This window comes from Lepidochelys kempii, chromosome 6 (genome assembly GCF_965140265.1).
Source record: "Lepidochelys kempii isolate rLepKem1 chromosome 6, rLepKem1.hap2, whole genome shotgun sequence".
Taxonomy (NCBI): domain Eukaryota; kingdom Metazoa; phylum Chordata; order Testudines; family Cheloniidae; genus Lepidochelys; species Lepidochelys kempii.
Window position 1 is genome coordinate 69414514 of NC_133261.1, and position 27166 is coordinate 69441679.

At 41.3% G+C, this 27166-nt stretch overlaps 1 protein-coding gene across 5 annotated transcripts in view; it reads right to left on the minus strand.

Moving 5' to 3' along the window:
* Positions 1 to 27166, minus strand: part of MIDEAS (mitotic deacetylase associated SANT domain protein) — an 87068-nt gene that overhangs the window by 36814 nt on the left and 23088 nt on the right. The window contains exons 1-2 of one of the 5 annotated variants that reach the window (XM_073348568.1): positions 14056 to 14317; positions 6721 to 6837 (exon numbers count right to left, since the gene is read on the minus strand). The exons of 2 other annotated variants lie outside the window; for them this stretch is intronic. The gene's annotated coding sequence lies outside the window, so the exon portion shown is untranslated. 2 more of the 5 variants (XM_073348565.1, XM_073348563.1) reach the window with 2 other exon arrangements.

A 27166-nucleotide genomic window follows, 5' to 3' on the forward strand; every position in this document is an offset into this window, starting at 1 on the left:
GGCACACCTAGCCATGAAATGATGGCCTCACAATCACTAAAATTCTACTCCAAAAAACTCTCACATTTTCAAGTGTTCCCCTTCAAGCAGTCGGTCAACACCAACAGAATTCCTGCAGACTGAACTCACCCAGCCTTTCCTCCCACTCACCACCCTCAGACTCCTGAAAGCAGGAAGGACAGCAACACAGCATTCTTTCATATCAGGAAGAGGAGAGGAAAAAATAAATCATCATTGTAAGCTGTGTAAAGTGATCTGGAAGAGAGCTGGGTCTATCTTATCCACCCAAGGTGTGGAGCAAGAAGGCTTGCCGGGGCAATCAGGCACTGAAAATCATATCCTTGTCCAGAAAGCAAAAGAAATTAAATCCTGCACTAAATTATGCCATCCTTCCAAATGCCTCTTCTCACCTTACTGCAGGCAACAAACCTTTCCAACAAATATTTAAAAGGCTTCAGTCTAAAGAGATATGTTTTTCAGGTGCCCAGTGCAACAGAGTAGAGACAACTTAAACTCAAAGTGAAAAAGAAACACTGACTGGCAAGACTGCTTCTAGCTTTCTAAGGGCCTAGTGCAGATAAAATACACAGGAGTAATGTAGGCCTATGGCTGCCATTCCTGACTGAAAAGAATAATTTAGGCAACTGCATTAGGTGAGTCCTGGAAATCAATAAGGCATGTTGAAAGACATGGATCAAAGAGAGCCACCTTGGGAAAATTCTGCACAGCACAGAAGGAACTCTCCAGTGCATGCATATGTTTGGAGGATGATGGTGTAAGGGGAAACAGTTTATGAGAGACAGGCAACAGTGAAGGGGAGGAATTAGCATCCAGGAAGTTTAACTGCTGCAGCACTGCTGTACATAACGGCTACCTGGCCCCAATAACAAAAAATCCAAAATGTATCCCCAATGTTGTTTTTCATGTACCTGACACATCCTTACTGAAGAAAGTAATGATGCAGTAACTTCTCAAGCTGCCAGAACAGCCACCTGGTGCACCTATGAGGCACATTTTGAAAGATACTATTACCACCCTTCTCATTTCTCCAATCTCACTCACAGCCTGGTAATAAATCAATAAAACCCCATTAAGCAGATGTACCAATCAGGGTCTTTAGAGTGAAGTTCAGCAGCTCTGTGACGAAAGACAGAGTGAGCAGAAAGCTATGGTACAGCAATCTACCTACCCATTTGATATAGGATCTTCAGGAAATCAGAGATTTAAACATCAAGAATATTGCTATAAATGACCAAAATGAAAGTGAATTTCAGTGGGGAATTACTGTTTTGAAACAGGAAGTAAAAGTGATTAAAAATCAATGCAAAGAAAAATAAGGAGCAAGGATATACTTCTCTTTGATAAAAATGAATCTGAGTATGGAGAAGTTAATATCCTTCTTATTTCTTTTGTTTACATCACATCATGACCCCTTCACTTTTGCCCTCTACCAGCAAATGGTGGTGGTGAAGAGAAAGGAAAGCAATGAAAAGGAATTATAAAACATCTGTTTTAATTAGGCTGGTTTCTTTTGTTTACATGCAGCTTTAAAAAAAAAAAATCACAATTCCACCCAAACATGCACTCCAATTGCCATTTTGGCCTATCATTTAACTCTGTGAATATGCTTTTATTTACCCATTAACTTCACTGACATCTTCCTCATTCCCTCCAAATATTTTGATACATTCTAGCAAAGGGCATGTTATAAAGAGAGAATGCCTCATGGGGTTGGAGGGTCAGAAAAGCAGCAGCTGCACCTCAGAGCAGGCTTTCAGACAACAGCTCTATACAGAAAACATTCTGTACTTTAAAAGGACGTGTCAATGTGCCCTACTGTCATAGTTTTTCTTATACCTTTTTGTAAACTCTGAAATTATTCAAGGTTTGCTTTCCAAAATGCTTCTAGGTTTTATTTTGGTTTTTGGAGGAAGGAAAGCAACAGGAGATGGATTTTAAGAAAGCAGTGCTACAGTGTACCAGGTTCTGAGCTCAACCCACAACAGCAAACCAACATAGGAAGCTCTGCATTTGTGACTCACCCCACTAGAACAAAATCAGCAGGCAAGCAAAGGAAAACAAATTATGTTAGGGAAACATTTGTGTTTCAAGCTTATTACAAACAATGATGAGGGAGAAAAAAAAGATTTTAGGAGTGACAATGTCCTTTCTAGCAGCTGCAGACAATTTAGAACAATTAGCAAAAACCAGATCCTCAGTTTAACTTTCTAAGTGATGTTTCCAAAATAACTAAATTGAAATTTTGCCAAATCTCGCAAGATAATAACAACAACAACAACAAAGGAGACTGCTGCAAAGCATCAGTTTCTTATCTCATAAATAGGGCCCTATCAATTACAATTGATAGGGCCCTATTTATGAGATCATGAAAAACACATCACGGATCATGAAATCTGGTCTTTTGTGTGCTTGTACCCTAGATTATACCGATTTAATGGGGGGAGACCAGGGTTTCTTAAATTAGGAGTCCTGACCCAAAAGGGAGTTACAGGAGGGTCACAAATTTATTTTAGGGAGGGATCGCGGTATTACCACCCTTACTTATATGCTACCTTCAGAGCTGGGCAGCCAGAGAGTGGCGGCTGCTGACTGAGGAACCAGCTCTGCAGGCAGCAGCACAGAAGTAAGGGTGGCAATACCAGACCATGCCAACAACCCCCTTCTGCGCTGCTGCTGGCAGCGGGTCTGCCTTCAGAGCTGGGCTCCTGGCCAGCCACCGCTGCTCTCCAGCTGCCCAGCTCTGCAGGCAGAACTGCCACCACCAGCAGTGCAGAAGTAAGGGTGCCAATATCATACCATGCCACCTTACTTCTGCACTGCTGCCTTCAGAGCTGGGCAGCCAGAGAGTGGTGGCTGTTGACTGAGAGCCCAGCTCTGCACACAGCAGCGCAGAAGTAAGGATGGCAATACCATACCATGCCATCTTTACTTCTGCATGCATGAGCATGCAACATTTGGCATAGAACAGAAGCCAGCACATAAACTGGGTTACTGTGGGCAGGAAAGGGGTAGGAGGGAAGGCACAGCCATTTATATGTATGGGAGAATACCACAGTGCAGCATTACACTTCAGTAAAAGTAGGTTTCTGCCATTTGTTTCCTCTAATTAGCTAATGTTTGTAAATTGTATTGAAGTTGAAAAGTGCTGTCAGTGCCAAATAGTATTATCTGTCATCGTAAGAAATAACATGATGTGAATAAGATTGTGAAGCCTGTGGTGGGGCATGCACACGTAGAAGCAAAGAGCTTAAGAGCACTGTATGTTCTGAGACTACATGAAGTTAGAAAGCTCTTTGCTATTCTTTTCCTGTGGAAATGGGTTAACACTTCTGCTAATTGTAAGGGCTTAGAGCTATTTTAGGCTCTTCTGTTTGGAATTGTCAGGAAAGGCAGTTGCTAGCAACAGAGAGAAATGTTTACTCCAGCGTGCAGGATTTGCAGATAGCTCTACAGTCAGAATGGCACAGAGCTGGCCAAAATGCTCTCCTTACGCTTGCACTCACATAGCTGACATAGCCATACTTCTTTCACTCAGAGTTTCTTCCCAACCGCAAATAAGTCAGCTGTGGAATTGGACATGCCCAGCAGATATGACCAAGTCACTGTGCCTTTTTCCACTGAGAAAAATACATGCCTGACTTTGCAGGACTGCAGCAGGAAGATATACTGCAGGGTAAATCTTTGTCCCTTCTTGACCTTTCCTGTCATCTGGGTCAAGAGTAAGAAGCAAGACAGACCTGGGTGTCCACACTGCATGGAGGATCACAGTTTGACTGCTGATCAGATTCCTTCCCCACATAGGGCTTTGTGGAGGTGACAGAATGTCCTCTGAGGGGTGAGGAGGGAAAGCTGGGGTAACTGTATTTACCATTACTATGAGAGTCCTACTCATTGATATGGATCCAAAATTTCATAGCTGTTAGTCCACAGTAGAGACACTCTTCCAATCATCAGGTAGGCATTAGTAGTTGTTGTGTGGGACTGAGGTTAGGGCAATGGCTGCATAGCTAAAAGCACAGAACAGGTGTCAAGAGATCTGGACTCTATTCCCAGCCCTGCCACAGACTGTAATCTCAAGTAATCATTTCAACTCCACTCCTCCACTGGTAAAACAGAGATAATACCTGTCTCACATGGATGTTGTGAACCTAAATACATTTATGTTTATAAAGTGCTTTGAAATCCCCAGTTGAAAGGGGCTATTATTTTTTATAGCACCCACAAGTATGCTAGGCACTTTATAGTATAGACAGGGATTATTCCCCAGAGTTTACAGTCTAATTTTAGATGTGATGCAACAAGTTGGGGGTAATCAAACAATAGGGAATAGACAGGTGGAAGGACAAAGGTTACACTAGTAAGATCAAACAGGTGCTCATTAGTCATATGTGTATCTTACACCAGGTCTACACTAGAAAATCATATGGTTTCAGCAATTGGTTTAGCTGAACCAACACTGGACACAGTTTGTCTGTGCCTACACTTACAGATAGATAGCGGCCACCACTAATTCAGCCATCATTTAGCAAACAATTGCTAAAATTGGTGCTGTTTCCAAGAGTAGAAAAGGTTGTAGTGGTTCAGTTGCATTTTCTAAAACTGTTACATAAATAGTGTAACTTTTTAAAAGTACTGTGGGAAAAAAGTCTGAAGGGATTTAGCTGACATGAGGGTAGTTGCTGGTAGACTAGAATGTTTGTGAGAAATGTAGACAAAGGATTTTCAAAGCTGTCACCTTTAGTAGAGCAAAGGAGTGAGCGAGTGATGCAGTAAGGGGCAAGGTCAGGTAGTTATGTAGAATATTGAATTGGGCAGTGCCTATGATGTGGTCAGGTCAACAGATAAGAAACATTGTTTCAGTAATTACATTTTAAAAGCTGTGTTTTAGATGGGCAACTAGCACTGTAGAGGGCAGATTATTAAGAAGTGAATGCTACAAGTTTTAAGCCTTGAAGGTATCTTCCTGGCTATAGATTCAGAATTCCCCACTTCCTCAACACCCAAAACAACCCCCTTCCCCCAAACAACCCCATTCCCCCAACGCACACACCTTAAGGTGGGGAGGGAGTGCACTAGAGAAAGAAAAGAGCAGGTCGTTGGAACCAAAACTATCAAAAGCAAAGCAAAATTTTTGACCTATTCTGTCGCAGCTAATTTGTGTCCTTATTAAACCACATTCTGAATCAACACACCAAAAACTGTGCAAAGGCAATATCGGCCTCAAACTTATTCAGAAAGTCAGAAGTTTCCTGCAAAATGGACTTACACAAGTGCCAGCAGAAAAAGAAACCACTTGCCCTGCACTTACCAATATTTCAGGAAAGAGTAACATTCTTTACAATTGCATTTGGAACAAATTTTCTCCTGCGTGCAAGCCTTTGCAAAAAGTTTAAATCAAGTATCAGAGTGGATAAAAATAAATGATTTAAAAAAAAATTTTTTTTAATCAGTTTTTTATTTAAATCGAATTTTTTTGATAAAATGCTTTTTGAGGAAAAAAACCTATCCAAAGATAGTTTTAATTAAGATACACTATAGCTCAAAGATATCTCATCATAGAGTAAGAATTAGAATTTATAATCCCATAGTATGAGAGAATATATTCATGTAATGTTTAAGAAAAGTTTTGTAAATGAGTTCCAATAGTTCATGGATTAGAGACCCAATCTTATGTGGTTCCAGATGTGGCTTCTATATAGATTATTTAGGTTAATCTTTCTAGCTACCCAATGGAACTCAGTGCTCCGTCTAAAAGATACCATCAGAGATGCTTAGTTTTGCAGTTCTCAAACTGAGATGTGTGTCTCCAGAGATAACATGCTTGTTAACAGCAACAATGTTTTTAAATAAATAAATAAATAAATAATATATAAGAGGTGAGAAATAACGAACCTCAACCCTATTGTCCCACTGCAAATGTGTGTACACAGAGTCAATCCCTTACCTTTCTCTAAAAGTGCAAACTTTCAAAAAGTTCAATGAATAGAAGATTGTTGGGGGTAGAACAGATCCGGACAAGGAGAAGACGTCTGGAGATAAATGTGAGAAGGGAGGGACAGACAGTAGAAACAAAAGTGAAACTGTTTGAATAGCATATTCAAGAAGACTTGAGGTCTTTCTGAATGTAGCCTTCATTGATTTGAGATCTACTAGACACTAGAAAGGAAAACCTATAATGGCAGCAGGCCGTAAAAGAGACCCAGTTTGGGAATATTTTAATGAAGTTCCTCTATCTGTGGATAAGATAGGCATTCGTGCAAAATGCAAACAGTGCAACTAAGAAATGCAAGGCCTGGTGGCCCAAACGAAACAATATCATGAGAAGTGTTCCTTCACAGGAGGAAGCTGCATTGAAGATAATGAAAGGAACTTGTCTGAACTTGCAGGATCTTCAGGTTGGTAAACTTTTTAATTTCGTACTTCTTTCTTAAGGACTAGCTGTCTTCCTTCTGGACTATTCTTGAATTCGCATGTTTGAGCAAAAAATATAGTTGTTTCTCTATGGTACTATCATTTTAGATGCAGTTGTGATAAAAACTAAATAGCTGAAATAGGCAGATCTTCCTTTTACAATTTCACCTTTAAAGTAGTACTGAGTGTCAGTGAACGCAATTAGTAATACTAAATGAACAGTATGGTAATAATAATTAAATAACTGCATTGACTTTATTTGTTTAGGAGAATCCACCCTCAACATACAGGATTGTGAAGAATATCCACCTTCGAGATCATCATAATTTTCTCTAGTTTCAGAGTTATCTGCCAATGATAGCGTTTCAGTCACATCATGTATGTCACATAGCCACAGTACATCACCTGTAGCAAAAAGAAGAAAAAATCTCCATCATCTGGAAACCACCAGAGATAAATTTGTGATAAGAACCAGCAGATTACAAAAAGAGGTAACTGATGAAAAAATTACCTGATTTGTTTATACAACAAACTTTCCTTTCCATATGATTGAGAACCCAAACTTCATTAACATGGTTCAGTCATTAAGACCGGGATACAGTCCACCCAACAGAGCAGATTTCACAGGCAAATTGCTGGATAAAGTGTATGAAAGAGACATTGAGCAGTGTGCAAAAGGTCTAGAGGGTGAAATTGTTAACCTGAGTCTTGATGGGTGGAGCAACGTCCACAATGATCCTGTTGTATGTGCTTGTGTGACAAGAGAAGAATGGAACGTCTTCCTTACGGAAACAACTGATACAACAGGAATTGCACACAGGTGAAATCTTACAAGAAGTAGCAGTAAAAGCTATAACAAACTGTGTAAAAAAAATTCAAATGTCTAGTACGCAGCTTGGTCACAGACAATGCTGCAAATGTATCCAAGATGATAAGACATTTAGAAGAGAGTCCCAAGCTAACAAAATACGGTTGCACTGCTCATCTGATGCACCTCCTAGCCAATTACTTCAGTGTTCCAGAAATAAAGGCTAATGTTGTTGAAATTGCAAAATACTTCTGTAACAACCATTTTGCAGCAGCTGCTCTGAAAAATGTGGAGGAACCAAGCTAACTGTCCCACAAGACGTGTGATGGAACTCAGTAGTGGACTGTGTTGAGCACTAGATCAAGAACTGGCCTAATCTGATGACACTTTGGGAACAAAATCATGAAAAAAAAATAGATGGCACTGTCACAGCCAAAGTTCTCAACATTGGGCTTAAGAGAAACGTTGAACACATGCTGAGTACCCTGAAGCCTATTTCTGTAGCCTTGAACAAAATGCAGGGAAATAGCTGTTTTATTGCTGACACTGTTGAAATTTGGAAGGAACTGAGTGAGATCTTAAAAAGAGAAATATGCAATGGCAGAGTTGAAAATCACAAGCATTAAAAAAACCAAATGGGACAAGCACTCTCTCCAGCTCATTTTCTTGCAAATATTCTCAATACTCGGTACCAGGGTCAAACCTTAACTGCTGAAGAAGAGGAGTTGGCTATGACATGGACATCCAGCAATCATCACTCCAGAATGCCAACTATAATAAACTTCAGAGCTAAGGGTGAAGCATTCAAGAAATATATGTTTGCTGATGATGTTTTAAAGAAAGTCAAACAAGTGAAGTGGTGGAAGTCACTTAAGCACTTGGATTCAGAGACTGCTGATGTGATAATCTCACTTTTAAACAGCAGTAGCTTCTTCTGCCGGTGTAGAAAGAATATTTTCTTCCTTTGGACCAATTCATTCCAAATTGAGAAATCATTTGGGACCTGAAAAAGCAGGAGAGCTTGTTTTTCTTTTCCAGATTATGAACAAACAGGAAAATGAAGGTGAAAACGACTGAGTTAGCTGCAGAAGCCAATATTTTAAGTTTTTCATGTTGACCTGGCTGACATAGTCTATTTAATTTTTGTTTTGTTTTTTTTAAATATTATTTCATTTAACTATATTTTAATAAAAACAAACCTGATTTTAAAAAACTTGAATGTTTAACTAAATTCAAAAATTTATATGCTTGTTTTGTTAAAATATTATATTTGCTGTTGAAGGGGAAAAAAATCCAAAATACCTAACGTTGTTGTTTTAGTTAAATAAAACAATTTAAATGTCTCTCTGGTGATGTTCTCCTCCTAATACAGCATGGCAAGAAAATCCTCCAAATATTAATGATTAACCTGTTGAATTGGAGATAGTTCACCTCCCAATGACTTCATAAATATCTGCTTCAATTACCTTTGGTAATTGAAATAACCAAACAATCATTCATTTTCTGATATAGCTGTAAAACTAATCTGAAAAATTTTCAAAATAAATCACTTCAAAAATGTATAGTGTGTATCTTCTAAAAATGAAACCTACATCTATCTCTGAGTTGTGAAGAATATGTATTAAGGTTATAACAACCAACAAGAATGCACTTTTATGTAGAAATCCATGATTAAATCGAGTCTTCCTATCAATTTGATTTAAATCGAATCCACCCTGTCAAGCATGAGACTCAATTCTGCATATTACCCAAAATTATAACAATATTTTATCACAATCAAACTGGTACAACAGAAAAAAATAAAACATCCACATTCACCTATGTATGAGGGGAAATGTTGCAAAGGGTTAATCAGTTCATATTTGTAAAGAGCTCTGACATTTTATTCTGCACTTCCACAGCTCGATCTGTGGATTTTGAAACCATTTACAGACCATTTGTGAATTAATCCCGGCAACATCTTTGTATTGCTACCTCCATATTAGAGATGAAGAAAACTGAAGTACAGAGAAGTCAAGAGCTTGATTTTCCATGGTGCTAACTAAGCACACAATTCCAATTAAAAATCACAGGGAGTCACAGATCCTCCTCACTTGTGAATACCTTAATGACATGGGCAAGATCACAGAGCAGCTTAGTGGACAAGCTGAAAATAGACTCCAGCACCTAGCTCTAATCACTAGACCACTTCCATGTAAAGCGGCTAAGTGTTATTATAATAAAAGTTCTTACATGAAAATTATATCATTTTGCAAACTGTAGACCAAAAAGGGATTAGTCATCCCATAAGGGGCACAAATTCCATTAGGACCTGATCTTGCTTTCACTGACGTCAAAAGGAATTTTGCCAAGACTTCTATAGGAGCAGCAGGAGGCCCCTTTGCTGTCAATATGACCAACAATTTAGCTGAGTTAAAGGGATTTTTCACTAAACTAGATAAATACCCTTCATCTCACACAATATGCTAGTTTCTAGGTTGAACAGAATACTGTGTGTCTTTGGGGGAAAGTGAGCGAAGGGGATGTCCCACAAACACTGTATGAGCACTAATGGATTAAGCCTCACACAACACAATTGAGCAGGTAGGTAAATATTATTAATCCAATTTTTATAATGGGTAAACTGAGGCAGGGTGACTTGACCATTGCTTCATAGTGAGTCAGTGGTAAAGCAGGGATTATAACTCAGGAGTTCCTGGCTCCCAACATCCACTGCTCATTCCTTCAGACCATGTTTGGAAGGCATCAGGAAGAGGAAAAACATCTATACTCTGATCATATGGACTAAAATCTAGAAAATAATATGGAAGCGTACAGTTTAAAAAAAAAAAAAAAACCTAGCAAGTTCATCCCACCCTTGAGAACATAAGAATGGCCATACTGGCCTGAACCAATGGTCCATCTATCCCAGTGTCCCATCTTCTGACAATGGCCAGTGCCAGATGCTTCAGAAGGAATGAACAGAACAATTATTAAGTAATCCAGCCCATCGTCCAGTTCCAGCTTCTGTCAGTCACAGGTTTAGTGGAATCCAGAGCATGGCATTGAACCCCTAACCATCTTAACTAATAGCCACTGATGGACCTATCCTCCATGAATTTATCTAATTCTTTTTTGAACCCAGTTGTACTTTTGGCCTTCACCGCATCCATAGCAACAGGTTCCACAGGCTCACACTGTGCTGCGTGAAGTAGTACTTCCTTATGTTTGTTTTAAACGTGCTGCCTATTAATTTCATTGGGTGACCCCCTGATTTGTGTGTTATGTGAAGGAATAAACAACACTTCCTTATTCACCTTCTCCACAGCAGTCAAGATTTTATAGACCTCTATCGTATCTCCCCTTAATCGTTTCTTTTCTACCCTGAACAGTTCCAGTCTTTTTAATCGCTCCTCATAAGGAACTTTTCCATACTTTAACCATTTTTCTTACCCTACTCCAATTCTTTATATCTTTTTGAAGATGGGGCAATCAGAACCTCAAGCAGAATTCAAGTTGTGGGCATACCATGGATTTACATAGTGGCATTATATTTTCTGTCTTATTATATATCCCTTTTCTATGGTTCCTAACATTGTTAGCTTTTTTGACTGCCACTGCACAGTGAGCAGATGTTTTCAGAGAACTATCCACAGTGACTCCAACATCTCTTTTCTTGAGTGGTAAGAGCTAATTTAGACCCCATTATTGTATGTATAGTTGGGATTATATTTTCCAATGTGTATTACTTTGCATTTGTCAAAACAGAATTTCATCTGCCATTTTGTTGCCCAGTCACACAGTTTTGCTAGATCCCTTTATAACTCTTTGCAGTCAGCTTTGGACTTAACTATCTTGAGCAATTCCGTATCATCCACAAACTTTGCCACTTCATTGTTTGCCTCCATCCAGATCATTTATGAATATGCTGAACAGCACTGGTCCCACTACAGATCTTTGGGAGACCCTGCTATTTACCTTTTGTGTAAATAATAGACTATTATGATATCATACTGCTTCAATATAATTGCAACATTTTTCTTAAAAAAAAAAAACAAAAAAAAAACAAAAAAAAACAAAAACCACACAAGCCTGGCTACTGCTATCTATAGAAAAGCTCTAACCTCATTATGACAGCTCTCTGACCAGTACTTTAGACTCAGACTTTAAGGCCAGTTGGAACCATCATGATCTTCTAGTCTAACATCCTGCACATTGCAGGCCACAGAACCTTGCCCGCCCACTCCTGTAATAGACCCATAACCTCTGCCTGGTTACTGACGCCCCCAAACCATGATTTAAATCTTTGCAGGTCTGTTCTTCTATACTCCCTTTGTATTTTTTCCAAAAGCTCCCTCTCTGAAACTGCAGGCTACAGGAAATGGCACCTAAAATTTTTGAGTGAATTTAGTGTTTATAAAACTAACGTTTATCAGGGTGCAGACACAGAGCAGGCTGACTTTTTTGCAACCTTACGTGTTGCTGCACTGCCACTGCACCTCGTTCCTGAACTGTAACATCCACTATTTTAGGTACTTACACAGCCTTCATCACCATTGTATCTGAGCACCTGAATCTTTAATGCATTTATCTTCACAACAGCTATATAGGGTAAGGAAGTGCTATTATTCCCATTTTACAGATGGGAACTTAGGTACAGAACTGCTAATTGACTTGCCTGAGATCACACAGGAAGTTTGCAGTAGAGCAGGGAACTGAATTTAGGTCTCTCAAGATTTAGGTTAGCACCCTAATCAGTAGACCCTCCTTCCTCTGTTATCCAGACTTAGACCTCACCCATAGCTCTGCTAATGTACGACAATGCTGGCTTGCAACACCTTTTCTATTCCAGCCTAGGGCCAGTGTTCAGCAGGGACTGTCACTCGTACTAAACTAAGGATACGGTAACACTGTATTGCAGATGAGACAGGTTTAGAATGGGTACTAGCAATTTCCTTTTGCCACCAATGGACCACAACAGACATACTAGGCTCTTAACAGGAGTAATGTACAGGGCACACACAGAGGAAGTCCTATCACAATCCAGGAACATTAATTAAGTCCACCCCATAGGGCCACAGCTTGTGCACACAGCATTAATTATTCCAGTCTCTCCTCAGCAGGAACTATGCCTTAATTTTGTCTGGGCACCCATATGTTCTATAGACCAATGTCAGATAATCTGACTGAATCCTTGTCATGAATGCATTTACAGTGTAAAGGTGCATTCTCACTTACCTAAAGTTAAAACTAATTTGTTTTATTACATTTAACAGATAGAATCACAGATCAAAACCATTTAGAGTGTAAGAAATGCACTCTGATGTTATTTAAGAAGGGATAAAAAAATTAGTTATAGCAAGATAGTGCTTCTAAGTGACTGATCTAGCTTGATTGTACATTACCCTAAACTTCACCACCTACTTCCCTAAACCACTCCAGAAGACAGAATAGTTTCTCTCTCCCGACCCCACAGTGGAACTGCGATCTTTGAAACACCAAAATACACAAACTAACTTACAGGCCCCCACGGAACTGAGATATGTTAGAGCTGAATGTTTTTAAGAGTCCAGCGGTTCAGAGCCAAATATGTCCACCTCCATAATGAGACACTCTCAAACACAGGCCCTAATCATGTTCCCAAGCAAATGGCAAAATTCCCACTGATTTTAACAGGAACAGCCATCAGAGGAACTAATTTAATATTCTGGGAGTAGGATATCATTGCAGTTACCTAACTTAAGCACTTGTTCACTTTAACCTTCCCTAGCTTGCGTCATATTTCTAACCATAAGTAAACTGACTAGCAACAATTTTTAGGTGGTGGTAAACTGCAGATTATCCCATTGGCTGCTGCTCTGTCCTTATGGGATGCTGAAACCAGGCACCTTACATGCTAGTGTTGAGATCTGAAAGTGATATTAAGTACTGAAATCAGTTTCCTTGCACAATGTATCTAAAATTTGGATACAGGCTTGCAGTTACTGCAATCAAATACCTGGGTGCATGGAAATTTCAGAACCTGAGCCAGAAGCACTGACCTACAGAAAGCACAGAAACCTGTTCCAAGGGACTTGGCTACCGATCAGAAAACAAGCAAGGCATGTCCTAACCTCCATTTATACATGCCAAAACCCACCCAGCTTGTCACACTTAAGAATCTGTACTCAAAAGGTCCAGAATTAGGATAGCAGGGTATATGGCTCAGAATTAAGATAAACGTGGTAGAGACTTGGGAGGCTGGGGATGAGGAAAATCTTGTACAGCTCTTACCTGTACTAACATAAGTCCCTCATGTTTGTTAACACTAAGTTTACTCTAAAATTTTAAGACAAAAAGAGAGGTATTAATTTTAAATTGCTCACAGCAAGACTTCAGCAGCTGTCAAACAACGAACAACAGCAATGCAATTTGAATCACCTCTCTGCTCTCAAACCATACGCAACTCCCCACCCAAAAGGCAATTTACCACATTTCACTAAAATTAATATTAGCCAGAATTCTCTGTACCAAGTTTCCACACTAAAAAGGCAGTCTTCCTGTTGAGGCAGTCCATTAGCAGCGTTGAGCTGCGTAGCTGCACATACGCAGCTTGCATGCGTTATACAGACAAAAAAATAAATAAAAATAAAAAGCAAACAAAGTTACCAAGCATTCAATCTTCCCATTTCCTCCACCCCCTCCCCCCAGCTCCTTGCTGCAAACCTTCAGGCTTGCAAAAACCACAGCCATGATTCAAATAGCCTCTGTGGTGTTGATTCTAGCCTCAATCAGGAGCAAGGTGCAGGAGTGCGCAGGCCCTTTGGACCTTGTAAGAACCCTAGATTTCAATTTACCTCGTCCTAATATGAGACAGACACTGTCAGAATTATGCAACAGAGCGATTCCTCTCTCTCTCTCTTCGCTTCACTTCCCAAGAAAAGACAAAAAAGTGTTTTCCAGACCCGATCCTCAGGGCTCCCAGGAAAGAAGCAGGAAGTTCTCTTGCAATCAAGAATATCCCACAAAGTGGTCACTACTCAGCTCCCCTTCTGTGCACAAGCAAAGCGAAGTCCTGCACTGTACTTGGCCGAAATCTACAGCTCCTGTTTTTGATTCTCTCACCTCCAGTCCCACGATGCAGTGTCAGGATTGCATGGCTCTGACTCATCGGCTGAGCTCACAGCTTTAAAAAAACCAACAAGGCGGTGGCGGTGGAGGCAGCAGCGAGGGAGGGTGCTTTCTCCGATCTAAAGGATTGCACAACTCCCAGGCAAGTCAACCAGAAGCACCCGCCTCCTAAACACACATGCACTATACAGAACTGAAACCAGCTCTTCCACTTCATCAGCACAACTGCCTAAGTCAGGAGCCATCTCTCTCCCGCTCCCTCCCTGCTCAAGCAGGCCTGGGCCACTCCCACTTCCCGTTGCCATATAAGGCAGTGAAAGGGTTTTAAAACCACCTAGCAACTCCACAGAGCTGGGGATTTCCAGCATATTTTAGCCCTACATAATAGCTTTCCCTTTCTCTCTCTCACATCTACTGTTTGATTTGCAAAAAAGCATCCAGTTAGCATCTCTTCAAACCACACCAGGAGGATGACTTCAGGAGAACATTGTTTTACCCACGAAGACTACACATCCAGTTTATCTTTCCACTGAGGAAAGCTCTCTTTGCAATCTGCAATGTTCAAAATAGTTACATATGCATTAAACAGAAATTAAGCTATTACAACTGATAATTGGGGTGCATATCAGAGACAACATATACAGTAGGCCTTCTTCTGGCATGATATTATGCTCACAAAACAATTCTGTTTCCAACCTCTCCCGGTGCAGGTAGGCTAGGCAAGTGAAAAGATGTACATACTTGTGAGACAGATAGAGCATGATGCGGTACCATAGGAAATGGGACAGTGTCAGATCAGAGGTCTCAGCAGCTCTGCTGCTGACTCACTGTTTAAGTGCCAAACCCAAACATTCAAAAACATAAGTTGAGACCCCCAAATAATCGTGATACTGGCTTAAAAATCAAGACAATTTAAAAATAATACAGTACATACATTTTGGGTTGCTAATTTTCATTTGCCCTCTCGGTTTTGAGCTTTTAGTATATACTTGGACACATTTTTAAGCTTTTCTCAGCAACCATGAGGGCCAGAAACTCACTTAAAAAAATACGAAAGCCAAAATTCTCACAATCATTTGTCTCCAGGGGCTGAGGCTTTAAGAAAAAACATTGTTTTTCTTAAAAAATGTAAAATTGTGAACCTTGGCAAAACTGGTTTCCTGCTTTGTAAGACAGGTATATCAATAGACATCTATTTAGAGTGCTTTGAGATTTACACATGAGGAAAGCTAAGTAGTTGTATTACTTAAGAATATGCTTTGAACCTGAAACTACTTTTAACTATTTTTTTGTGATTGATTAGATTGTACAGTGGCTATGACTTTAAATAACTAATTGTTCTCTTTGGTTTTGAGTCCCCATGCCAATTTTTGTGGTTTTCAAAAATACATTTTCTTTTCCCTGTTGCTATGTGAAAAATCCCAAACTACAGGAGAAACTGACTATATAAAGAAAATAGTGCTGTCAAAGACAGCAAATAAAACAATTAAAGAAATATTTGTTTTCTTTAATCTTAGGTGTGTGATTTGCAAGAACATTAGGGGAAAAATTCTGAGAAGAGTAATTTTTAAGTTGACCATGTCCCTTAAAAATCAGATTAGATTTATGCTGCATGGACCATTCCTGAACTACTACCTTGCTAAAACCAGCCTGCTTTCTTTTGTTTAAGCACAGCCCTGGGCCCCAGCTCTGCAAGATGTTCCATGCACATGAACTCCTATGCTTGCATGATGCTCCACAATGGGGTTTTGTGCAGGCTCATGGGCTTCCCTAAAGCAGCTTGCAGACTCAGGGCCCCTATGGCTGAAGAATCTGACATGTTTCCACTACCCCAATGTTTGTTTTGGGTATTTAAAATTTGAGGTCAAGCACAGACAACAGCTCATTTCCACTACTATTGCAATGTGCAAGAAGGCTGCAACCGAAAGCAGAGTGAAATGTCCTAGGATAGAATATTAGAAGGAAGAATGAACTAACTGCCTTGTGAACCTTGAAGTATGCTGGTTTCTGCAAGCACAGTTCATCTTGCACCTGCATTCTCCATTCCCTTTGCACATTCAGGACAACAGTCCAGCATTTATTACCAAATGCCTTTGGTGCCCCAAAGAGATCATGGGAACAGAAATTGTTCCACAAGAGATGGCACAGCCTACCCAGTAACATTCTTCTGAAGTGCATACACTACCACCTACAATTTCAAATGCAATTACAAAAGTATCTCCTCTAATTAATATATTTGCTTCCTTTCTTTGTGTGGCATTATAGAACACCATAAGGGAAAAAAGCATCTCATGGAGTACCCTGTTAGGTACATATTATGATGTGAAGTGCTGTACAAACAGAACAGAAAAATGGTCCCTGCCCTAACCAGCTTACAATCTTAAGTATAAGACAAGAGACAGCAGATGGCTATAGACAGATGGGAAGTACAAAGAAACAACGAGACAGTACTGGTGATAGGCCGTGGCCTCTGCACACCAACAACCTAACTGCTATCAAGTTTTTTGTAGGCAACATGGCAAAGAAGAGTTTTGAAGAGGGATTTGAAGGTGGATAGCTTTGTGGATATAGACATCTGTACTGTAACTAAGTGCAATGCAGTTTTTTCTGCAACATACAAGATCAATAAGTAACAACTATGACATGCCGAATGCAGCCATTGGCAGAAAAATACTATTCAACCTTTCAGCAAAGCTGGATAAATTATTTATTTAATGGTAATATTTTGGCTTCCGCCTTGCTGTGAACATTATAGTACGGCCTCATGCACAAAGCTGTGTTTCAAGTGGTAGTAAGTAGAGAAGAGGCGGGGACTTTCTCTATTAATGATTATCCATTAATGATTATCTGAAACTTACTCCCCACTTCCAAGAAATTGAGGGTTTGCCCCACCCCTTTTATCTTATTTATAATTATAAATATAATTATATTATAATTTATAAACATTATTTATAATGTTTATTAAAAATAAGAAGTGATGTTTCTTATTAGGTTTTTTAATACTTAGAAACATCAAGAATATCAGTAAACTAAAAAACAAAATTCCTCTTCAATTGCTCAACTTTCATTTCTCAACTCTTGCAATGGCATGATGTTACTAGCGCTCTAGTCAGAGTCTTTGAAAGGAGGAAGACCTGCAATTCTGACACTAAGAAAAAAAGGACCCCTCCACACACACACATAAATATTTCAGGCTTTTTATATATTATAATGAAGCAAAAAAGGGCACAAACTGAACTCCCACTCATCCCTCATGCAAATAACCTTTAACATTCTTTCGCAATTGTTGTACCTTCTGTAAAAACTAAAATCTTGGCCTGTCTCTCTGACATCTACTTGTGGATGTCTAGTCATCAGCTTAAGCTCAACATGATTAAAACAGGGAACCTATTCTCCCTACCACCATCCAAAACCCTCCCCACTACACTTAAATGGTAGTGTAGACATGACCTATGTTGGCAAAACTTAAGTTGCCCAAGGCTGTGGAAAAAAAAAAATCACACCCCTGAGCGACAGTTTCGAGGGCATAAATGGCAGTGTGCACAGCGCTATGTCAGTGGGAGAGCTTCTCCCGCTGACATAGCTACTGCTGCTTGTGGAGGCGGTTTTACTATGTCAACAGGAGAGCTCTCTCCCATCAGCATAGAGCGGCTACACAAGCGATCTTACAACGGCTCTGCCCCACTATAGCTGTAAGCTCCCTAGTGTAGACATGGCCTTAGATTGTAAGTTCCTTGAGTCGGGGACCATCTTTTTGCTCTGTGCTTGTACAGCACCTGGCACAATGGGGTCCTCATCCTTGCCCAGGGCTCCTAGGCACAACAGCAATACAAATAAACAATAACCATTTAACATTTATTTGGCTTGCTCAGATGAAACAGAAAACTGTTGTTCAGAATCTGGTGTTCAGTGTCTGCTCACTATGAGCACTACCTCTTCTATACAAGAGCCATTTTAATTTTTAAAACATCGTGCATCTCTCTCACACTAAGAACTGCCATACTAGTTCTAAATACTAGCTCTATGGTCCCTACTCCTTGCTTCTCTCTCTGTAATACCATTGGTGACTACTTTAGGGTGGAATGAAGGGTAATCTCCAAAAGCAGTTCACGATTCCTCTCCATGAACTGCCTCCACACAGGCCTGGGTTTTGTTTTTTGTTTGGTTGTTTAATTGTTGTTTGTTTTTTTAAAAAACAAACAAACTGGCTCTGCAAAAAGGATTGGGGAAGAGAAATAGCTAATCCTGAGTCAAGAACTCCTGTACTGGGGCTCTAATTCCCTGAAATGCCTCTCTGCTAGGAGTGGGACATAAAACACCAATCAATGACAGAGCACGTGCTGCAGACCTCAGGATGGGCTGGTCTTATGGTGCTGGCTCCTCCTCCTCGATCCCAGCTACTTCTAAAGGCCTCCAAGGACTTCATTGCCAACAAGAGCCTGGAGAGATTTATAAACAGCTGGAAATGAGATGAAGCTAGCCTGATTGCGTAGCTGCCTCTACTAGGACTTCTGCTTCATGAGGAGGAAGAAACAAGAACTAACCTCAGAGTCCAAAGCCACCAGTGAAACGGAACCATCTAGGAAAGCGGAAAGAGGCAGCCAGGTAGTATGTCCAGATGGGAGAAGAGGACCAAGTAGCTGGTCAACATGTTTAAGGGAACAGGGAAGGAAGTAGCTGGGAAACATATGCAGGTGATGAGGAGGACAAAGGACAACAGAACAGATGACAGGGGGAGACTAAGTGAAGAGCAGAAATAAACAAGCAGAAATAAAAATGGAAAGGAAATAACACTTCTCACTAGATGCAGTTTATAATAAAAATAATACTTCCCTACTATTACTTTTTCCATGTAAACCAGTGTTGCCCCAAACGGTACAGGAGGCACAAGACAGAAGTGACGAGCATTGCAGCTGGGAAAGCTGCAGAACCCCAGATCCATGCTTCTCCAAACATGTTTCTGTTTTGGTTTAAGTGGGACATTCAAAGATCTGTGAAACCCACTTTCCTTCTCTTCCTGCTCCTAAATAGAGCTGGTTGCAGGATCAGTTCACATGGGTAGGCTACTAGTACAAGCTGCTCTGCTCCTGCAGCTTTGGGTGGGACCAGGGGAAGCCTCTCACTCCCAGCAACATGTAGCCTTCTGGTACTTGGAGGAACAGGGAAGGGGACGAAGATGGAATCAAAGGAGAGGAGCAGAAAAACCTATTAAATATTATTACATACTAAACTTACTAAAATAGATATAGAAAAAAATACACAAAAACAAAGTTAAGAAAATAGACAGAAAGGGGCTGAAGAGAGAGAGAGAGGATAGAAGAAATGAAGGCTAGCAGCATCTGGAGGGATGGGGGCTGCAGCACCCAGCCATTAATCTATCCCAAGGACTGGGAGGCTCCAATAAAAAACAGATTGCAAACCAATGACATAAGCAATTTCTGTAGCTGCCACAGGAATGTTATGTGATTGTGGATGGGAGAGCAGGTAGTTCCCAGGAGCAGAGGGCGAAGAGCAGGGAGGGGAGGTGTCCATGAGAATCTCTCTGTGAAGACTCCTCAAACAGATAAACTAAAAGCTGGAATCTAAGTATGGTAAAGATGAAAGATTTTGGACCAAGCAAGGGATTTTATGGTTAAAATATTCTTAAGCTTGCTCCACAATCTTCCTTGTGAATATAGGAGATGGAATCTGTACCTTAATTCCATTTTAAAATATTCTCTATATCTCCTGCAATCAGATCTGTGTGGGTAGGCACCTGCACATGTGCAGCACCTCACTGAAATAAGTGGAGCTTTGCATATACACAGCAGTCTCCCCACATAGATCTGATTGCAGGATCAGTGCCTGTATGTGGTAGCCTAAAGTAACATGAGTTAAGGTAAATTCCCTTAAAAACCACTATGATAGCTAGTCAAAGTTTTTTCAAATGAAATGTGTTTTTAAAGAGATATGGCTTTTTGAAATAAAGAAGAGGTTACTCACTTTGTGGAGTAACTGCAGTTCTTCAAAATGTATTTCCCTATGGGTAATCTACTTCAGGCATCCATGTGCCTCTTGAGCCCATCATTGGAGATTTTTCCATTAGTAGTGCTCATAAAGGCTGCACATGCATGCTATGCCTCCTCATGCTAGACACCGAGACTATATAGAGATGCATGGGCCAACTGCACTCAGTTCCTTCTCCACCTGAATGTCTCCACAGAGAACAGCCTGAAGCAGAGGGGAGGAAAGGACGGGTAGTGGAGCACCCATAGGGATACACATCACAAAAAACTGCAGTTACTGCACAAGGTGAGTAACCTCTTCTTTGAGTAGCGTCCCTATGGGTGCTCCACTTCAGGTGACTTCCAAACAGTTTCCCCAGAGGGAGGAGGGAGCTTCAGAACTGCATCCAGAACTGAAGAGAGTATTGCAGTACCCAGAGCCACATCGAATCTGACAGTAGGATTAAAGCATAGTACTTTGAAAATGTACGTATTGAAGCCCATGTAGCAGCCCTACATATCTCAGACGTTGGTATGTTCTTAAGCAATACTGTGGACATCAAGAGCTGAAAATCAATCCCCCCCTTCTCCACTGAAGGAATTATAGCTGTCAGAGTCATCATCCTGAACTTGTGAGGTTTTACGAACTTGTTTACGAGTCTTAGATCTAAGACTGATCTCCATCCTCTGTCCTTCTTTGGTACAAGGAAATTCTTGGAATAAAACCCCTTGCACCAGTGAGGGGGAGGGACTGGGTCTGTTGCTCCTAACTGGAAGAGAGAGTTTACCTTGTGTCTTAATACAAGCGTGTGAGAGGGGTCCTTGAAGAGGGATGGGGAAGGGAAATTGAAGGGAAGGAGTGATGTCAAAGGGATGGTATAGCCCATTATTATGACCCACTTGTCTAAGTGTTCCGTCTCCAGGCATGTTGAAAATGGGAACGGTGGTCTCCAAAGAGAGAATGGTGGGAAAATGGGCATAGCTGTAAAACCAGAGATGCAGGGGGATTCAAACTCTCAATCAGCGCAATGGTTGGGTGGTCTTATAAGGGGGCAGGTAGACAGCCCTCTTTCTCTGAACTTATGTCTTTTACTGGGGGGTTTGGTGGCTATATGAAATCCAGAAGACTAGCAGGATGCAATGACCTACTACACCCAGACGTATATATGCCCAGGGAACATAAAGGGGTCTAGAGTCCTTCAGTGTATGGAAGGACGCATCTACAGTCTCCAGGAAAAGCCTATGACTGTCAAAGGGGAGGTCCTCAACAGTATTCTGTACTTCTCTTGGAAATTCCAAGAGCTGGAGCCATGATGCCCTGTGCATAACTACCGCCATATAGATGGACCTGGTGGCAGTGTCCACTACAACCAACGATGCTTGAAGAGCAGTCCTGGCCAATATTTGACCTTCTGAAACGATGACCTGGAATTGCTCCCTATGTTCATAGGGCAGATGTTCAATAAAAGTCATCCATCTATTGTAGTTTGTAAAACTGTATTTGGCAATGACCACCTGGTAGTTTGCAATCTGGAACTGCAGGGTTACTGACAAATAGGATTTCCGTCCAAATACATCCAGTCTCTTTTGGTCCTGGTCATGTGGAGTAGACCTGGAGAAGTGTTGCCTGCCCTCCTCATTTACCTCATCCACAACTAGGGGTTAGGTGGAGGGTGGGAGAACAAGAAATCAGAGTCTTTACAGGAAGCATATTACTTTTTATCCAGCCTTTTACATGTTGGTAGAATAGTAGCAGGTGTTTGCCACACAGTCTCAGCTGGATCCAGGGACACCTTGTTAATGGGTAACACCATCCTGGAGGATGTTGCTGACTGTAGGATACCCAACTGCTTGTGTTGTGAATCCCTGACCTCTTCAAGTGGAATCTGAAGAATGTCAGCTGCCCTTTTTATGAGGTCCTCAAATGTCAGCCAGGAAAGGTGGTGGAGGCATAACCATTTCATCTGGGGACAAGAATGAGATGGATATTTGAGGGGTGGTCTCTTTATCCATCCTGGCCTCCTATTCCTCAAACGTCTCCTGTGAGGGAGCTAGTTGGGGAGGAAAGGACTGAACAACCTTAGTGTCCCTTAGAGACGGTACTAGTGGTCTGGAGAAATGCTATTGGTAAGCAGTCCAGGGATCCCAGTGTGGCCCTGGGGGGGGCAGCATGCAGGGTTGGTTCCACCACCCTTGATGACAGTGCAATCTTCCCTGTCACTGTCAAAGAACGAGTTCCTGACAAGTTATTTTGGGGAATCCTGGACTGAAACTGAAGACATTGACTAGTAGTCCCATTCATCCTCCTCCTCATCATCCAATGGAAGAGTCTGCATAGAAAAGGGTGGAGAGTCCTGTGGTACCAGGGAATAACAGCAGTCTGGAGACCAAGGTGTCAGTGCCAAGACACGCTTGGTACCCATGAGGAGCGGGGATTCTGGCTCATCCACTATGGACAGGTCCCTCACCCATCTAAACTCTTGCAGTACCAAGCAGGGAAACAGTACCAGTCCAGTAGCCAAGGATGTGGTAGCTGAAGATCATGGTACTGTCGATGGCGGGCATACCATTGTTGGTGCCGATGGAGTCTGGTGCCATCGCTTGCTCTGTACTGAGGGTACTGAATAGGTAGCTGCTGATGACAGGCCTGAGCCTGATGGTACCAGATCAGGTGATTATGCTTGCCCTCCTTGTCCCTGGTAGACAGTACTGAAGCTCTGTCAGAGCCATGTCTCTCCCTTGAGCTCCAGGGATTTCTGGCACTGCCACTACTGGTGGAGGAGTCCTTCAACTCAACGGTTCTGAGCTCAGAGGTCAAGGTTTCGGAAACTGCAGATCTCATAGGGGACCTGGGCTTCTTTGGAGCCCTCTCAGAAGCCTCCAATGATCCTGTTCTTAGGGGAAGCCTGCGCCAAGATGGAAGGGGCACTGAATCTGTCTAAAAAGTGAAAACTTTACTTTTGCTTCCCGCCTTCCCGTTGTCCTGGTATTTAATTGACAAAGTGGAAAGAGGAAAAAGTGGATGCAAGGGGTGTGGGAGGAGTGGGAAAAAAATAAAAAAATTTAAAACCCAAAAGTTTTCCATAGAAGTTCTTGCAAAACCAGTGTAACAAAAATTACTTCTATTTCCCCCCCAAACTTTTTGATCAGCTCATATGTAAGAATACAGAGGTACCCACCCTACCTATCTTAGCTATTAGTTCTTCAGTGACTCACTGAAAACCTAAATTAAAACAAAACATTTGTTCCCTGTCCCAGAGTTATTTATTTCCAGAAACTAGAAAGATAATGGTAATGAAACAAAATAAGTAAGTTCTACTACACTCTTTTATTATTTATATTAATTTCATTACCTATATTATGTTATTTATATAGCATCTTTCCTCTCAAAGCACCCCCAAAGTGCTTCCTGAGCTATATATGTACCACACCAACTGTATGCAGCTGCTTCTGGAGGCTATGCAGGAAGCCAGCTTGCCACATGCTAGACAAAAGTGAAGCAAGAAAGAAACATGGCAAGTGACAAGCAGGCAAACCCTATTCTTCTGAAAAGTACTTGGTCATTAAAGATCTCAATTTAAAGGGGATAAACCCTCTGTTTTTTGTTTCTTTTTAAATAAGGTATCCTCCAAAAGATCCTGCAGGGTAAAACTATATGAAGCTCAAATCTGATGCTTCAAGCACCTAACTACCTCTCAGTCTACACGGTTATCTATTAATGTATGCAATATGTATTAATATTTACTATTTTAAAATAAAGTATTCTTCTAGTCATCCTAGATCTTCTGTACTCATTTCCAGCAATGAGGGAGAATCCACAAATTGCAACCGCTCGGTAAGTAAAATGAACTAGCCCAGTGACACGTTACCAACCAACCAGAAAACTCCATGAACACATTCCAAGATTTTGCAGCCCCAGAGCAACACAGGCCAAATTCATACATAGTGCTCTGCCCTGGCGATAAGTGAGAAAAGCAATGATCCCACAACATCACATTGCATTTGGCCACAGCTATTTTGCACAAGAGAGGAAGGATGCTGGTGGCAAAGGGTGTTTTAAGCAAGGGTCTGTTAGCAACACCTGAAATTGTTGGCTGACCTCTTATCTCTAGAAATATCGTTCAACATATAAGTTATAACTCAAGAAATGCTGGACAGTGGGGGCAGTTTTGCCAAACATTTTTTCTTAAAATTATGCAAAAAACACACTCCCAAAATAACACAACATGAAAACTAACCAAGGCCATTTGAGAGGTGAAGATCTACGTACAGTACCTTTGCAGCCATAAGAAACACTGCAAACTAGGGTAAGACATGGCAAAAATAGCTGCACCATGCACATCTATGACATTATATAATTAATAGGTGTGTATACATGTAGGGTTTGAGAGTAAGTAAGAAAACCTTTCATTTACACTTTTGAGAAACTATTGGAAACAGTGCCAATGAAAAACAGTTACTGAATTTTGAAAATAACTTTCACGTGCAACAGGTGGGTCAGCATTCTAATCACTGTAGCCTCAATTCGTTTCCCCCAGTGATAGTTGATTGAACAGTTAGCTAATGAGAAGAAGAGTGTGAGGAAGTGAGGAATTAACCCTCAGCTGACTAACCTGATAAAAGCCAGGAAGGAAGTATTCCAAGGGGTGGGAAAGATGAGGATGACAATGAGGGGCTAGCGGAGCATAGAATGAAAGACATCCCGAGAGAGGGAGATTGTTTTACCTCCTAGGGCCCTAGTAAAGGCAGGCTGAAAGATGTAGGAATTTAAAATTGGAATGTTGCACTGTACTGGAGTGGGTGGAGACGTTTAGAATAAAATACAGCCTGAACACTACAAGAAAGTGGGTCTGAGCAGTTTTTGGGGCATCAGAGGGCAAGGGACAGAGCATTGTCCCATCATGGGGGGGGGTGGGAATTTTGCCTGTGTAAGATATGGGAATGTTGAGACACAAATAGATTCAGCTTTGTTTCAAAGTCACTTCCCAGATACTTCTGTAAACCATTAACCAAAGAACAAACATACTCCATGCAAACTCATGTCAGCTCTCCAAACTAGGAATTTAGTCCTGGAAAGGATAAGCTTTCCTCCTCCAACCCTTCCTTACCAACTCCACTGGATGAGTGGTGATAGTTTTGTGTAACAGTCAGCCAGGTGCAGAGTGTTTATAATGGAGAGGGGAGAGTTACTGCAAGAGTCTGCAGTTGTTACTGTCAGTTTTTGACCCTGTTTGCTGTAGTATTCCCAGCCACAGAGTGCAAAGCATGTGGTCGCCAGCCTGAACATCATCAGCACTATGCAGAATACAACTGTGCTTTTGTTCAGACCATGCTTTCCAGCAATCGTTCTCCTTGCCTATTTACACTCAGCATTAATGATATGCAAGGAAATATTAAGGTATCTATGCTTGTTGGAGTAGGCTACACAGCCATGCAGCACCTCTTGCCCTGAGCTGATTCTGAATACAACCTATAGCTGTTCCCAATAAAGCATACGACCCTCATAAGTGGTTTTGGATCTGCAAAGTTTCCACTCAGCTCATTTTTCCAGATTAATCCCAAATTTAACATGGAGATCTCCAGTCCCACAAACCTATTAATTTAAAATATTCTGAAGTAACTTTTGTTGGCTTCACAGCATCTATACTATGACTTTGCATAAAGATGTTTCCAAAAAATTAATTGAGACTAAAACAAGAACATTTCTGTCATGTAAACCACAGTATTCTTGCCAGCAAGTTAAAGAAGTATGGGCTGGATGAATGGACTATAAGGTGGATAGAAAGCTAGCTCGATCGTCGGGCTCAACGGGTAGTGATTAATGGCTCCATGTCTAGTTGGCAGCGGGTATCAAGCAGAGTGCCCCAAGGGTCAATATCTTCATTAATGATCTGGAGGATGGCATGGACTGCACCCTCAGCAAGTTTGCAGATGACACTAAACTGGGAGGAGTGGTAGATACGCTGGAGGGTAGGGATCGGATAGAGAGGGACCTAGACAAATTAGAGGATTGGGCCAAAAGAAATCTGATGAGGTTCAACAAGGACAAGTGCAGAATCCTGCACTTAGGATGGAAGAATCCCATGCACCGCTACAGACTAGGGATCGAATGACTAGGCAGCAGTTCTGCAGAAAAGGACCTAGAGGTTACAGTGGATGAGAAGCTGGATATGAATCAACAGTGTGCCCTTGTTGCCAAGAAGGCTAACGGCATTTTGGGCTGTCTAAAGTAGGGGCATTGCCAGCAGCTTGAGGGACGTGATCGTTCCCCACAATAGATAGTTGTCGACTCTATTCGGCATTGGTGAGGCTTCATCTGGAGTACTGTGTCCAGTTTTGGGCCCCAAACTACAAGGATGTGAAAAATTGGAAAGCGTCCAGCGGAGGGCAACAAAAATGATTAGGGGACTGCAACACATGACTTATGAGAAGAGGCTGAGGGAACTGGGATTGTTTAGTCTGCAGAAGAGAAGAATGAGGGGGGATTTGATAGCTGCTTTCAACTACCTGAAAGGGGGTTCCAAAGAGGATGGATCTAGACTGTTCTCAGAGGAAGCAGATGACAGAACAAGGAGTAATGGTCTCAAGTTGCAGTGGGGGAGGTTTAGTTTAGATATTACGAAAAACTTTTTCACTAGGAGGGTGGTGAAGCACTGGAATGCGTTACCTAGGGAGGTGGTGGAATCTCCTTCCTTTGAGGTTTTTAAGGTCAGGCTTGACAAAGCCCTGGCTGGAATGATTTAGTTGGGGATTGGTCCTGCTTTGAGCAGGGGGTTGGACTAGATGACCTCCTGAGGTCCCTTCCAACCCTGTTATTCTATGATTCTATGACAAATGGTTAAAACTCCATGGT